Genomic DNA, 14,400 nt, shown 5'->3' with positions numbered 1-14,400 from the left:
CACTAACCCTGCAACTAGAGTATAAAAAAAGCAGCTTGGCTTTGACATAGGGGGGGGTATCACATTAGCATGACTGAAGTAAAAATCAGGCCAGGGTTTTGTTTTTAAGTTGCTGTTAAATGGAGAAATCTAACGTTATTATTCCTAGTTATGGTGCAAAAAGTCCTGGGTATTATCAAACAGAATTAAGGACTTTATTTAGAGTCTCAAAAGATGTTTTTTGTGCTACATTGATGAGTCTACTCAGTTTAGGAGCAATACAGTTCAGATCTAACTGACAGTGATGTATGACTGCTACAGATCTGATTAGACAATTAGTCCCAACAATGAGCAAAAAGGTAGCAGCAGGAAAAGGATAACTTCGTAGCAGTGAGCTCATTACATATGAGGACTGCCTGACATACTATTTTTGATATCGTTATGACTTTTTCAATAAAAGATAACCCATGTAAAGAGCTTGCTTTACAATGTTCCCCCTCCCTCCAACCCAGTTTTATGCTTTCTGTATGGCTCCCAAAACAACACTGAATAAGTGTTTAAGGCATTAAATTCAATCATAGATATACAAAAATATTCTTAACTAAACAATGCATACTAAAATGTTTTATTTTGCCTGTTTAAGAAGGGTGCAGATATATGTCATTAAACAGTAGCTTACTGGATTAAGATGATTTTGACAGACCAGGAGGAGGGAGTTTCACTCCACTTCACTCTGGAGTCAGGTCCAACTGTCACTCCAGATTTACACTGCAAGTTGATTCGAAGTGAAACCACTTTGCACTGATGCTAAGTTGCTGTGTAAAGGCAACCTGGAACTAGTAAATAAGACAGTGAGGACAAGGGAAAGGAAAATCGGGGGGGGGGGGGGGGGGGGGGGGGGGGTTTATAATGGGCAGCAGATCCGTTACCGTTAGTCTTGCACCCCAGCCAAAATTGAATGTTACCCCCATGATTCACAAGCAAAATGGTTTTCCTACTTAATTACCACCAAAAGCCAAGCATATTAAAGTATAGGGGAAAAGGGAAGGGAATTGGAATTATAGTAGGTAAGTCCAACATAAATGTTGGCAATTTAAATAGGCCCAATGGGCCAAATCACAACCTTCTTAAACCATTAGCTTGGCTCAGTTGGTAGAACACTTGCCTCTGAGTCAGACTTGCGCCCAAAACCGGCAGGAAGTCAGCAAAGAGATTGCTTCGCGCACCAGTCACCGGCAGCCTGAGGCCTCATCAAAATTTGGCCTTGTGCCACATTTGCAAGCTGTGGATTATAATCAAGCTCACCGGTTGGGAACGGTCCAATTCTGTTTGGCTGCAACAATTAGCTGACCGGCAGGTAGGTCCTGGGGGTGTGGGGAGAGGTAAAGCAGAGGGGGACGAGCCCAGACCAGCAGTGGCTCACCATATTTTTGTCGAGCCAGGAGGAGCAGGAATGTAACCATTAAAAAGTTTTCTCATCTTTTCTTGAGTGGCCTCCAATGGGCCCTTTAAGAACCACAGGTAAGGCCACTCAAAACCCGGTACAGCTGGATACATTAATACATGAATTTCAACCAGTGTTAAGACCACAATTTGCACACTCAAGCAACCTAATGCCTGTTTCAGGCAGGCACCTGGACACCTAAAAGTTATCTGCTTCCAATTTGGCAGTCGTCGCACTTGCAGGGAACATCAGGCACAGGAGATCATGACCCAAAATTCGTTGCCCACCCTTCATTTTATACACAGAAAATGAGCAAATCAATGTTGAATTTCTTCCCCATAATCTCAGTTGACACTGCAATGTAATTCTGAGGGAATGCTGTATTTGTGGAGGTACCATTTTTCAGATGACATGTCAAACCACAAAGAGTTCTTGCAATGTCCTAGCCAATATTATTCCTTCAACCAAAAATAGATTACCTAGTTATTCATTCTTTATTTGTGGGACCTTGCTGTTCAAAAATTGGCAGACACATTTGCTGACATAACAACAGTGACTGAACTTCAAAAGTAATCCATTGTGATACGCTTTGGGACATCCAGTGGAAATGTTAAGGTGTCATATAAATGCACATTCTTTCTTTCTGTGATACTATGATAGGGTAATGCATAGACAGGCTGGTAGAATTATTGATCTGCCTCCCAATTTTCTCCTTTTTTAAAAAATGCTAGCAGAGAAAAGGTCAACTAGAGGTTAGTGTCATTACTGGTCGCACTGTGGCATTTTACTTTTTTTGTTTTTATTTTCCATTGCCTGCAATCTTTGTTATACAGCTGAAGTCCTGTCCTAAGCAAAGCAAGGCCCTAGCTGTGTTTCAAGTACCATACAAAATGAATAGTAACAAAGAGGTTTCCAATGTTGCAACTGGGTTCCTAGTTATCTGCCGAACTGGACTTCCTGTCCTCTCTTGAGCACTGCTGGTGGCTTGTGTTTCTAGCCTAAACACAATATGAATATCTCTGGGTTCTGCAAAGTCTGTTTTCTCAGTAATGGAGAATGAACCAAAATTATAGGTAGGCGGTTTTATCGTAATTTGTAACTCATTAATTCTTACCAAATAGAAAACGTAGCCATCAATTTTATTATTTTTTTCCAAAAAGTGACATTTGATCAGAATATATATATTTACACATTTGAAATACATAATAGAGTTCCAATTCTTCCTCGAGATGGAACCATTATTTATAAAGTATATGCTTGATAACCAACCACAGGGACATATAATGGGTTAACACGTTCCCTTTGAATTCTGGGAATAGTACTTGCTCCATTACTAAGAGCATAAAATTACAGAGACATTGATAGTTTAACTGAGTGGGCAAAACTGTGGCAAATGGATTTCAATGCAGGCAAGTGTGAGGTCATCCATTTTGGATCAAAAAAGGATAGATCCGAATATTTTTTAAATGGTGAAAAGCTAGGAACAGTAGAGGTCCAAAGAAATTTAGGGGTCAATGTACACAAAGCACTAAAATGTAGTAGTCAGGTACAAAAAATAATCAAAAAGGCTAATGGAATGTTAGTCTTTATAACTATAGGGCTAGAATATAAAGGAGAGGATGTTTTCCTACAGCTATACAAAGCCCTGGTTAGTCCACATCTGGAGTACTGTGTTCAGTTCTGGGCACTGCACCTTAGCAGCGCAGATTCACCAGAATATTACCAGGGCTCCAAGGGTTAAATTATGAGGAGAAATTACATAAATTAGGATTACATTCCCTGGAATATAGAAGGTTAAGAGGTGATTTGATTAAGGGTTTTAGGATTTTGAAAGGAATCGATAGGGTAGATGGAGAGAAACTTTTTCTGCTGGTGGGTAGTCTAGGACAAGGGGTCATGACCCTAAAATCAGAGCCAGGCCATTCAGGAGAGAAGTTAGGAAACATTTCTTCATGCAAAGGGTGGTAGAAGTGTGGAACTCTCTTCCACAAAAAGCAGTAGATGCTAGTTCAATTAATAATTTTAAATCTGAGATTGATAGATTTTTGCTAGCCAAGGGTATTAAAGGATATGGAGCCAAGCCGAGTAAATGGAGTTAGGATACAAATCAGCCATGATCTTACTGAATGGTAGAACAGGCTTGAGGGGCTGAAAGGCCTACTCCTGTTCCTATGTTCCTAATATAGTAGTGACACACCAATAACAAATGGGCATGCTAGCAGGATTCTGAACAGTGAAGCATAATTTATTCAATCAGCTCCTATTTCTGTCTGAAGTTATATCACACCTCTCAGACAAGAGGGGGCAGACATAAGACCGGTTCATGTTTAAATAGACACTTTTAGGCTGATAGTGAGCCATCAACAGCAGACATGTAGTTCTCCTACCATCAGCAGCTCTCAGTAGTATAAAACTGGGGTCTCCATAGACCCGACACCATAAAAGACCTGAGAGATGCCATGGAGACTCCGCTTATGATTCAAAGGAGTAGTAGAAGCAAAAGTAAATGAGGGAGAGCATGTGTATAGAATCCACAGATTTCCAATTGAATGCAACTTTCTCCTGACTCATACTTTAATTATAAAAGTGCCGTAAGACAAGATTATATACACATTTAGATGGCTTCTGTCCACCAATCATGCCTGTATTCTGTTTTCAATGAAACAAGAATGCTTTCAGGGTAGAAATGAACCAAGTGCTTACCAGAAGACTTGTCCCTTGTAATAGAGAAACAATTCCTCACACTGGTTGTTATTTTCTTATCAACTTGACTCACAGTCAAGGTCACAGGCACATGAGCTGAACTACTCCAGGTCATAAGTTCAGCTTCACAGCAAGTCATTCTAAACAATTGATTAATGTGGCTAGTTATTTGCTCAGTATGCAGTGAATAGGAAACTCCAGTATTTACTCAAGAGTTTAAATAGGTAAATATATTCAACTGGACTTTTTGTATTTTTTTTGAGTCAATGCGGGCTATTTTCAACAGCCGACTGTCCTGTTTACAAGGCAACCAGTAGTTGAAAATGGCAAGGCAACAGCAGCCGCCCCTTGAGTGGCCAAGGCCTGCCTGATGAGATTTTCAGGTGGGCCTGTAAATGGGTTCACAGCTCACCTGCCCAAAACTGGCAAGGGGTTGCTTGCATGTGCAAATCGGGGTTGTAGGACCCATATGCAGTTTTCAAGTACAGATGATGGAGCTTTTACCCAACTGTACCGGGCAGTGAGCAGTCTAACCTGTGATCTTTAAAAAGGACCGCTGGGGGCCACTCCAAAACAGCTTGGAACATTTTTTGACAAAACTTTTGTGGGACCAGGAGAGCAGGAATGCTTCTCCTGGCCCCACAAAAATACAGCTGCTTGCTGCTGGCACCTTGGTAGGCTGCCCCCTTCCCCCCATCTCCCCACCTTTTATTGCCAAGCTTATTCATGGAGCTGCCATATTTTCCATCCCCCCCCACCCCCGGTTCGGTCAGGTGCCAGCTAGTTCTCATTGAGGGAAGGGCAGCTTGCCGACCCTAACCTAAAAATGGTTCAGGCCTCCGGCTGAATCCATCAAGTGGGTGCCACGAATGCATCATCGACTTCACGCCTGTTTTGGCAAAAGTTCGAAATCGCCCCCCCCACCCCACAACCCTTTTAGGTTCCTGCTGTGACATATGTCGCTCCCTAGCTGATAGGAAAGTGGTTACCCATCTTGCCAATTTTTTCTTTTTAGCCACGTGCTACTTTTCATCTTTCCTCCCTCTGTGCGAAGTATCTCACCTCGACCTGATGGCCCTCCACCACTCTTGACAACCCGGCCAAAGTTCAGAATTCACTGTGTGGTGAACTGCAGGTACAAACCTACAACATACCACCTCTTATTGTTTAGTTAAGAGAAAGAAAACTTGCATTTATTTAGTGGCTTTCACACACTGAGAATGTTCCAAAATACTTTATAGCCACTAAAATTAATTTTTGAAGTGTAGTCACTATTGTTACTTAGGCAAATGTGGCAGCTAAGTTGTGTAGAGCAAGATCCCACAAACAGCAAATGAGATAAATGATGACTTATTGCCTCAACACACACAACTTATTGCCACAACAGGCCTTACAAATTCGCACTTCCAACCACAAAAAGCAATGTAAGGAGCTTCTCAAAAGGTGTGATATCACACAAAACCGTTCTAAATGTATACTGTGCAAATCAACGGTGCCCATTGCATCACATCACAGATCTTTGTTCGAAACAAGCAATCTAGTGGTCCAAAAAATGGTTAACCAAAAAAACAATGATAATACTAGCATTTCTCAGCAATATTATTACAAAGAGAAAAGATAGAGAAAGAACTTGCATTTCTATGGCGCCTTTCACAGCCTCAGGATGTCCCAAAGCGCTTTACAGCCAATTAAGTACAAAGTATAGAAATAGGACAGTGGAGAGTTCTCAATGTGATAATCTACCAGTGTAACACCAGTATGGTAGTACATAGAAATACGTAGAAGTTACAACACGAAACAGGCCATTTGGTCCAACCAATCCATGTCAGCGTTTATCCTCCATGTGAGCAAATAGTTCCAATAGTGCTGCAAAATAGATGTAGCATCACTTTGTCTGCGGACGAGTATTTCATTTTCTTCACCACCAGAGGTGGCAGGATCAAAGCAGCAACATAAGTGCTGCCTCTGGACGCCAATCACCATTTTTTTGGTGATTGGCAGGGTGGTTACTTAGAATTATATAGAAATTGTATAGAAATTACAGCACAGAAACTGGCCATTCGACCCAACTGGTTTATGCTCCACACGAGCCTCCTCCCATCCTACTTCATCTAACCCTATCAGCACCGTTACGGCACGACTTGACGCTCTGCCATATGAATGGAGATATGAGTAATATCTGATAATGCCCTGTAGGACCAAGTCCAAGATTCCTAGTACAGAGTACTCTCAACTTCTGAACATTTGATCAGTAATCTAAACAAATAACCACTGTTGGATTTGCACTGTTAACAAATGTTTTGAGTGTGAATTCTATTTAAACCAAACTCATTAAAACAGACTCATTTTTTTCTTTTCTTCTTAATTTGCTCCTAATCACCAGTATCTTCTTAGATTGTGTCTTTTTGGACAGTAACAACTTGCTGACTAGTTTTTTTTATTGTACACAAAGATGAACATGTTTGAACAAGAACACATTAACCTTTGGCTTGTTATGCAGTTCTCTTTAAATGTGAAAATTCCTCACTGTATATCTTATGTAACTCAACTGGGATCTAAATGGCAAAAAGTACAATAATCATATTCCTCTTGATATACTGATGTTCTTGTTTCTTCATCAAGATTTCAAGATGTCCTTAGACAATTAGAGATGGTATGCATTGCATAACTATGTGTTAACAAGCCAGTAAAATATATCAAATTGAATTGCAACACTAAATTAAAAGTCTGAACTGGCAATGTAATATTTGCTGCAGTGGACTCTTGAGAATCCCTGCAATCTGGGTCATCCTAAAACCAACGTGATAATTAATTAAGGAGTAAGAAAACCCACACAATGACATTTACAGAGCCCACTTGGTACTGCTCCACTTCACTTCAAAGGTGCATCACTCCAACATGATGCTGATGACTCCCTCCTCACTAACCCCACCCTTCCCTTCCCTATCACATAACTTCTCATCTCTTTTACACATTAGGGGAAATCTCTGAAAACAAATATGGTCCACAGTATACATTCTCAGCATGTTTCAAGGATAGGTGTTAGCTGTGGCTCAGTTAGTAGCACTCTCACCTCTGATTCAGGTTGTGGGTTTATGTCCCACTCCGGCGACTTAAGCACAAAATCATGGCCGCCACTTCAGTGCGGTACTGAGGGAATGCTGCACTATCGGAGGTGCCATCTTTCAGAAGAGTCGTTAAACCGTGGCCCCATCTGAATTTCAGGTGGATGTAAAAGATCCCTTGGCACTATTCGAAGAAGAGAAGGGGAGTTCTCCCGATGACCTGGCCAACATTTATTCCTCAACCAACATCACTAAAGCAGATAATCCGGTCAGTATCACATTGCTGCCTGTGGGACCTTGCTGTTTGCAAATTGGCTGCCGCATTTCCTACATTACAACAGTGACTACACTTCAATAGTATTTCATTGGTTGTAAAGCATTGGGATGTCCTGAGGTTGTGAAAGACGCGAGATAAATGCAAGTTCTTTCTTTCGTTTTTATCTCATTTTTTAAGTACTCTGCATTAGGAATCTTGTACTCAGTCCCACAGAGCATTATCAGAAATTACTCGTACCACCCTACTAGTGCCCACGCTACTGAGGAAACAAGACTCACTATTCAGGTATTCAATGCAGAAGGGCATACATGCTGTTTAGTCTTTTATATTCAGAAGTTTTGTACTGGATAAAACAGATCGCTTTTTTCCACGCCCCTCCCCCCCGCCCCAGTGGGGCAAGAACAAAATAATATGCACATTCTTCTGCAGCAAACTATTTTCAAACATCTATGTTGTGCTGTTATTGATCAGTAGAAATCTTTACAGAAAAGGAGAGATGATGGAAGAGGAAAAAAGAAAATAAGAGCTTCTTGAAACAAGCAGCAGCACCATGAATACATGCAAATCAAGGTTATGTGACATTAAGACGCCAACATGATTTCCCAACGATACCGCCTGACTAACACCACTTCCTGCTCCCACCCACAAACCATCGGAGATCAAAATTGTTAGGCAGCCTTTTCAAATGGTATTTAAAGGGATCCTCAGCTGCTATTAGGTAGAGCTGTATGGAGATTTTGGAGACCTGCACTAACTTGTAGGTAGTTTGTCTTTAGAGTTAGTAAAGGTTCTTTTATTCACTATTGTAGCTTCTGAACTGTGAAGAGGCTTTTGGCATTACATTCATTACTTTGTGGGGTTACTTCTAGGATTCCCATTCTGGGAAGAGGAGGAGGAAGGACTAAACAAAGCTGAAGCAGGAGGGAGAGCAAATAGAAGTATGTGTCTTGGAGAAATCCATACCCTCCCAATGGAATTTATAAGCCACAAAGAACATACCTGCAGTTGTCTGAGAGACAATATAAAAGGAGACTTCAGTGGAAACTTTAACACTATTTGTCATTCCGTTTTCAGCCCCCAGTGCCTATCTGAAGTTTTTTTTTAACCTAATCTAGTTCTTCTACAAGGTGCTTCCCCAGTGGCTGCAACATAGGAGGAGGGAAGCTTCAGGAGCTCAATCAACGGCTCATGAGATGCTCATAGTTGGTGACCTATAGGAGCTCAGGCCCAAGGGCCCAGCTGCAGATTGCAACAACTCGGCTTCTGCTGGGGTAGTCTGACCCAGCTTGCTGTCTGGCACCAGGGTGGGCATAAGTTCAGGGCATCATTTTCCATTCTCGTTCAACAACAGCCCTTGTTGAGCTGTGAGAGAGCAGGCTGTAGGAGATCACTGACTAAGTGAAGCCCCTGTACATTTGACCTCCCAGCTTGTCCAAGGTGGCGGAGATGGTTGAAGCCATAGTCTGCATGGGTCCAATCTGAGTATCCCTGAGAGATTCTATTATTGATGTCAAGAGGCCTGAAGGATGGGCTCAGCTGTAACTGCCATCGAGGTGACCAGATACTCCATGGTTGACTGCAGAGTGTCAATGCCATGCGTAAGAACCCCAAACAAAAGGGTAATGGATTTCATTTTACTATTTGACATGTTCTGGAAACCCTCTGACAGGAAGTCCAATGCTTTCAGCAATTGCTGGTGCACAGAAATTAACCATTTTTTTAAATACTAGGCCTCTGAAATCTGCATGCCTGTCCTGTTCAGCAGAGTCAGGACATGAGCTGGCTCTCCAGTTAGCTCTACTCTTGGCCTTCCTTGCCACTATCACCTGCTCCTGCTCATTTGTGTTTGGTGAATCACTCAGTGCGGTCCTCTCAAAATCGTTAATTAAGTCACATAGGATGCTGATTTCTGCGCTGGTGTTTGGCATGGAAAGAGCAAGTAACAGCACATTGTCATCAGGGTGATCATTGTCAACTTGTCTGACACAAGTGTTAAAGTCTTCTAATAGATCTAGAAAAAGGGGAGAGGGACAAGGGTTAGGATATAGTTTCAATGGCTAGCACTTGCCAGATCACTGGCAGCACTATGCAACACCATGTTGTCATGTTCAGGAGGTAAGTGAGTGCGTGACTGAAAGAATTAAATAGAAAAAGGACAGATAGGAAAGATGCCCACAAACTCTGCTGCGAAACCAGGCCTCCAACTCTGTCATCTCTGAAGCTGACTGCTGTGTCTCCTCCCATAATGTCAGTGGTAGCCTCTTCCATTGGGGTGACTATTAGTAGAGTGGCAGGACCTCTTCCTGTGCTGTTGTGTGCAACCTTTTCCTGCAAGAAGAGTAGAAGCGTGTAAATATGAGTCCTGGTAAATGGCTTCCAACCCACGCCATGTACGAGCCAGCTTACCATAGCGTACACGATGACAGGAAGGAGCAAATGCGACCAAGATGGAGCAGTAGTTGTGCGGACAGTAGCAGCTTTTGAGGTAGTGATAGTAAGAAGGTGGAATGAAGTTTTCTGTGTTGATTTATGGACAACCATGGAAAGTGGGGAAGGGAAGGATTGATTGTGCAGAGGCAAAAGTAGTGTCCTACAGGACTGTTCAGGAGGAATGAGAGATGTGAAGTCTTACCTGAACACTCCAGGTGAAATCATTAAATTTCTTTCTGCGCTGCAGCTAGGTTCTGGAGAAAATACTGTTCACATTCGCATGCGGTGCCAGTTCACCAACTTGCCTTGGCATCCACCAACCGAGGAGAAGAGTACCCGTCTCCTCTCATGAAGTTGCTCCATCAGCATTTCCACGGCTAACTCCGAAAACCTCGGGGTCCTCCTGGCACTCTTCTTGCCCCAGACATCTCCCTGCAGCTTCATAAATATGCCATTCCTGTTTGGCCGCATCAAAAATTCACCTCCCCTTTAAGCTGCTGCAGACCCTTACGAATTTCCTGCTTCTTAATTGGTGAGCTGCCGATGGGAAGTATGTTTCATGCTAGCAGCTCACCTACCAAATGTAAATGAGGCCTAGAAAATGGGACTAGTCCCCCATTGACTTCCCCCAGCTCTCGCCCCCATCCACTTCCCACCGGTTTCATGGTGGGAGACCAAAATTGACTGTAACATTCGTTATCTAGGTATCAGCCTTCGCTCATTTGTAGCACTCTCACCTCTGGAGTCAGAAAGTCATGGATTCGAGCCCAACTTCAGAGACTTGAGCACATAATCTAGGCTGTCCAGTGCAGTAATGAGGGGATGCTGTATTGTCATATATGCTATCTTTTGGATGAGAAGTTAAACCAAGGCTCCATCTGCCCTCTCAGATTGATGTGAAAGATCCCATAGCACTGTTTGAGAAAGAGCAGTGGAGCTCTCCTGGTGCCATGGCCAACATTTATTCCTCAACCAACACCATCACAAACAGATTATTTGGAATGTTATCTCATTGCTGTTTGTGGGACATTGCTGTTTGCAAATTGGCTGTCTTGTTTCGCTACATTACAACAGTGACCAAACTTCAAAAGAACCTCCATGACTGTGAAGCGCTCTGCAATGGCCTGAGGTCATAAAAGGTACTAAATAAATGCACTTGAAAATAAGTGGGAGTCAGTTCATTGTAACAATTTGTTTGTACATCTACCAACAAATGTATAAGGACATTGATTTTCAATTCAGAGATTTAATGTAAGGATATTTTCAGTAACTACTTGAACATGACATAATGACCAAAAATGGAAGATCAACTGACTTTCTAATTTGGCCAGCCCAAGGCAGTCTCAATGTGCAACACCAAAAAGTTTTCAGTTAAGTTAATCTTGTCTCTTTTGTTTTTGTTTTCAAGTTAATAGCTAGACAGGGAGACAGGGATAAGTATAATAGCCCTACATTATATCTATCCTTGTCTCACTTTCTTCAGTTTAAATTGCCAGTTAACCACATCAAATTCTATTCGGCTGCTTGAATTTGACATTAGAAAGTTGCAAGCATATGATTAAAATTTAATGACATGCCTTCGACCTGTTAATGGAGACTGCAACCTGTAATAGGTTATTTAAAACCTTCAAGTAATATATTACACGTGGATCCTGATTTAACATGTTTAATTTGAGACCATACGTTCAGCTGCCTTTGCTTTAGCTTCCACCATTCACCGTGCCCACTAAGCCAAACTTCCCCCCCCCGCCCCACATCTTCCCTGAACCCACGTCTTTTTCCAGTTTCTCTCCCAACCCCACTCGTGCCCTCTCCGAGCTCATCTTGTCCATGAGCTCCACCTCCTGCTCCCTTGACCCCATTCTTACGAAACTGCTGACCACCCAACTTCCCTTCCTGGCCCCATGTTAGCTGACATTGTAAATGGTTCCCTCGCTTCAGATATTGTCTCTCTCCCTATCAAAACCACCATCATCATCTCCTCTTCAAAAAAATCCACACTCGACCCCTCTATCTTTGTACCCCCATTTCCAATCTCCCATTCCTTTCCCAAATCCTTGAAGGTATGGTCGCCTCCCAAATCTGTGCGTATCTTTCTCGTAACTCCATGTTTGAATCTCTCCAATCGGGTTTCTTCACCTGCCACAGCACTGAAACAGCCTTAACCGAATTTACAGATGACATCCTCTGTGACTGTGACCATGGTGCACTATCCCTCCTCTCTACAGCATTTGATACGGTTGACCACACCATCCTGCTCCAAAGCTTCTCCTTCTTTATCCAGCTCAGCATGACTGCCCTCACTAGGTTTCACTCAACTATCTATTCATAGCCAGATCATCTCCAGCAATGGCTTCTCTTCCAGCAATTGCACTGTTAACTCTGAAGGTCTCCAGGGAACTATCCTTGGCCCCCTCCTCTTCTTCATCTACATGCTGCCCCTCGGTGGCATCATCTGAAGACATGGGGTCAGGTTGCACATGTATGCTGATGACATCCACCTCTCTCGACCCCTCCGGTACCTCGGTGTTGTCAGACTGCTTTTCCAAAATCTAGTCTTGGATAGCTGTAATTTGCTCCAGTTAAACATTGGGATGCCCAAAGCTATCACCTTCAACCCCCACCATAAACTCTGTACCCTAGCCACTGATTCAATCCCCCTCCTTGACTATTGTCTCAGGTTGAACCAGACTGTTTAAAATCTCAGCATCCTGTTTGATACAAAGCTGAGCTTCCGACTCCATATCCTCTCCATCACAAAGACCACCTATTTCCACCTCATAACATTGCCCGCCTCAGCCCAGCTGCTACTGAAACCCTCATCCAAGCCTTTGTCATCTGCAGACTCAATTATTCCAATGCTCTCCTGGCCGACCTCCCATCCTCCACCCTCCATAAACTTCAGTTCATCCAAAACTCTGCTGACTGTATCCTAAACCGCACCAGGTCCCACTCACCTGTCATCCCGTGCTCGTTGACTTACAATGGCCAACGGTCCCCCAATGCTTCCAACTTAAAATTGTCATCCTCATGTTCAAATCCCTCCACGGCCTCACCCTCCCAATCTCTGCAACCTCCTCCAGCCAACAACCCGCCACGAACTCTGCATTCCTTCGACTCTAGCCTGTTGTGCATTTGCCACTCCCTTTTGCCCCACCGTTTCCGGCCATGCCTTTAGCTGTCTTGAACCTATGTTTTGGACTGCCCTCCCTATCCTCTCCGCCTCTCCCCCTCCCTCTCCTCCTTTATGACTCATTTTAAAATGCAGCTCTTTCAACAAGCTTTCAGTCACCTCTCCTAATGGCCTAGAATTTGGATGATGCTGCACCCATTTTACTGGTGTAAAATGGGCTCCAAAGTGCCCAATATGGCACGTGGCGACATTCTGACCTGAAAGTGCGCCATCTATCATATTGCTACAGGCATCAAAAAAGGCATCCAGGGCCTAGCCCCTTTGTATTTGCAAATAAGTGGCCTAACATCTGTTTGATGCCTCTTTTACCAAATTGGTTTGCCTTCAGGAAAACTAGGTCTACATGCAGCCTAACCCTTTAGGACCGATGAAGGCCGCCACCAAAAAGTTAATTTTTTTAAAAAAAGACTTACCTGAACGTGGAGCCAGGTGGTGCAGGAATACTCCTCCGAGCTCCATATTAAAACCATGGGCCACTGCCTGCCACCGCTCGACCCCCTCCCAATCGCACCCTCCCCAAGACCGACATGAAGGCTGCAATGGCACCAAATTCAAATGTTCTTCGAAGGCAAGCTGCCTAGGGATGCCCAGTAGGTATCTGCAGCTTGCCGGTCTGATGCACATGAGGCCTGATGCCCAATATCGGATGGGCCTCGGGTCAACCCGTTCCGGCGCAGGGATTGATTGCACGGCAGTCCGGCGCAATCCGATTACCAGGCCAAAATCTCTTTATTTGGCTTAAATTCCTTTTTTGTCTGATTACACCTCTGCGGAGCACTTTGAGATGTTTTTCTACATTAAAGGCGCCATATAAGTGCAAGTTGTTGTTCTTAGTGGGCACTGCAGTTATACAGATTGCAAATTGAGTCAACTTAACAAAGATATTTTTAAGGGTGTAGATCATTGCCTTACAGCTTCTATTGGGAACATTATACATAATCAGCGAAACATAATGTAAACACTGCTATTAATGCCAGAGGATCTGTATGGTTTTGAGTGTTATTCACTTATATTTTTGGGCAGGTTTCTACCGAAGTAAGAAACAGTCAGTACAATGGTTGGAAATAAATCAAGAGGGCTGATTTTAACCTGGCCTGGTGGGAATGGTGCGGGCGGGAGAATAAGCGAGCAGGGGTAACTTGGCAGGAGGGGGACGGGACGTTGCCACCACGTTCCCACCCACCAACAATTTTATTTGCCTGAATTCAGGCACAGCAAGGTTGCCTACCGCAGAGGAGTGGGGGCCTAATTAAATTGTCTCATCACGCCCCAAAGACATCATCGGGATGCGCATGCCATTTTAACTGGG

At 43.3% G+C, this 14,400-nt stretch overlaps 1 protein-coding gene across 1 annotated transcript in view; it reads right to left on the bottom strand.

The window, feature by feature from the left end:
• ryr2a (ryanodine receptor 2a (cardiac)) overlaps positions 1-14,400 on the bottom strand; it is a 471,729-nt gene that overhangs the window by 375,963 nt on the left and 81,366 nt on the right. The window lies entirely within an intron of this gene.

Source organism: Heptranchias perlo, chromosome 8 (genome assembly GCF_035084215.1).
Source record: "Heptranchias perlo isolate sHepPer1 chromosome 8, sHepPer1.hap1, whole genome shotgun sequence".
In the NCBI taxonomy this organism is placed as follows: domain Eukaryota; kingdom Metazoa; phylum Chordata; class Chondrichthyes; order Hexanchiformes; family Hexanchidae; genus Heptranchias; species Heptranchias perlo.
Note: the sequence above shows the minus strand (reverse complement) of the source record. Positions and strands in the feature narration are given on the sequence as shown.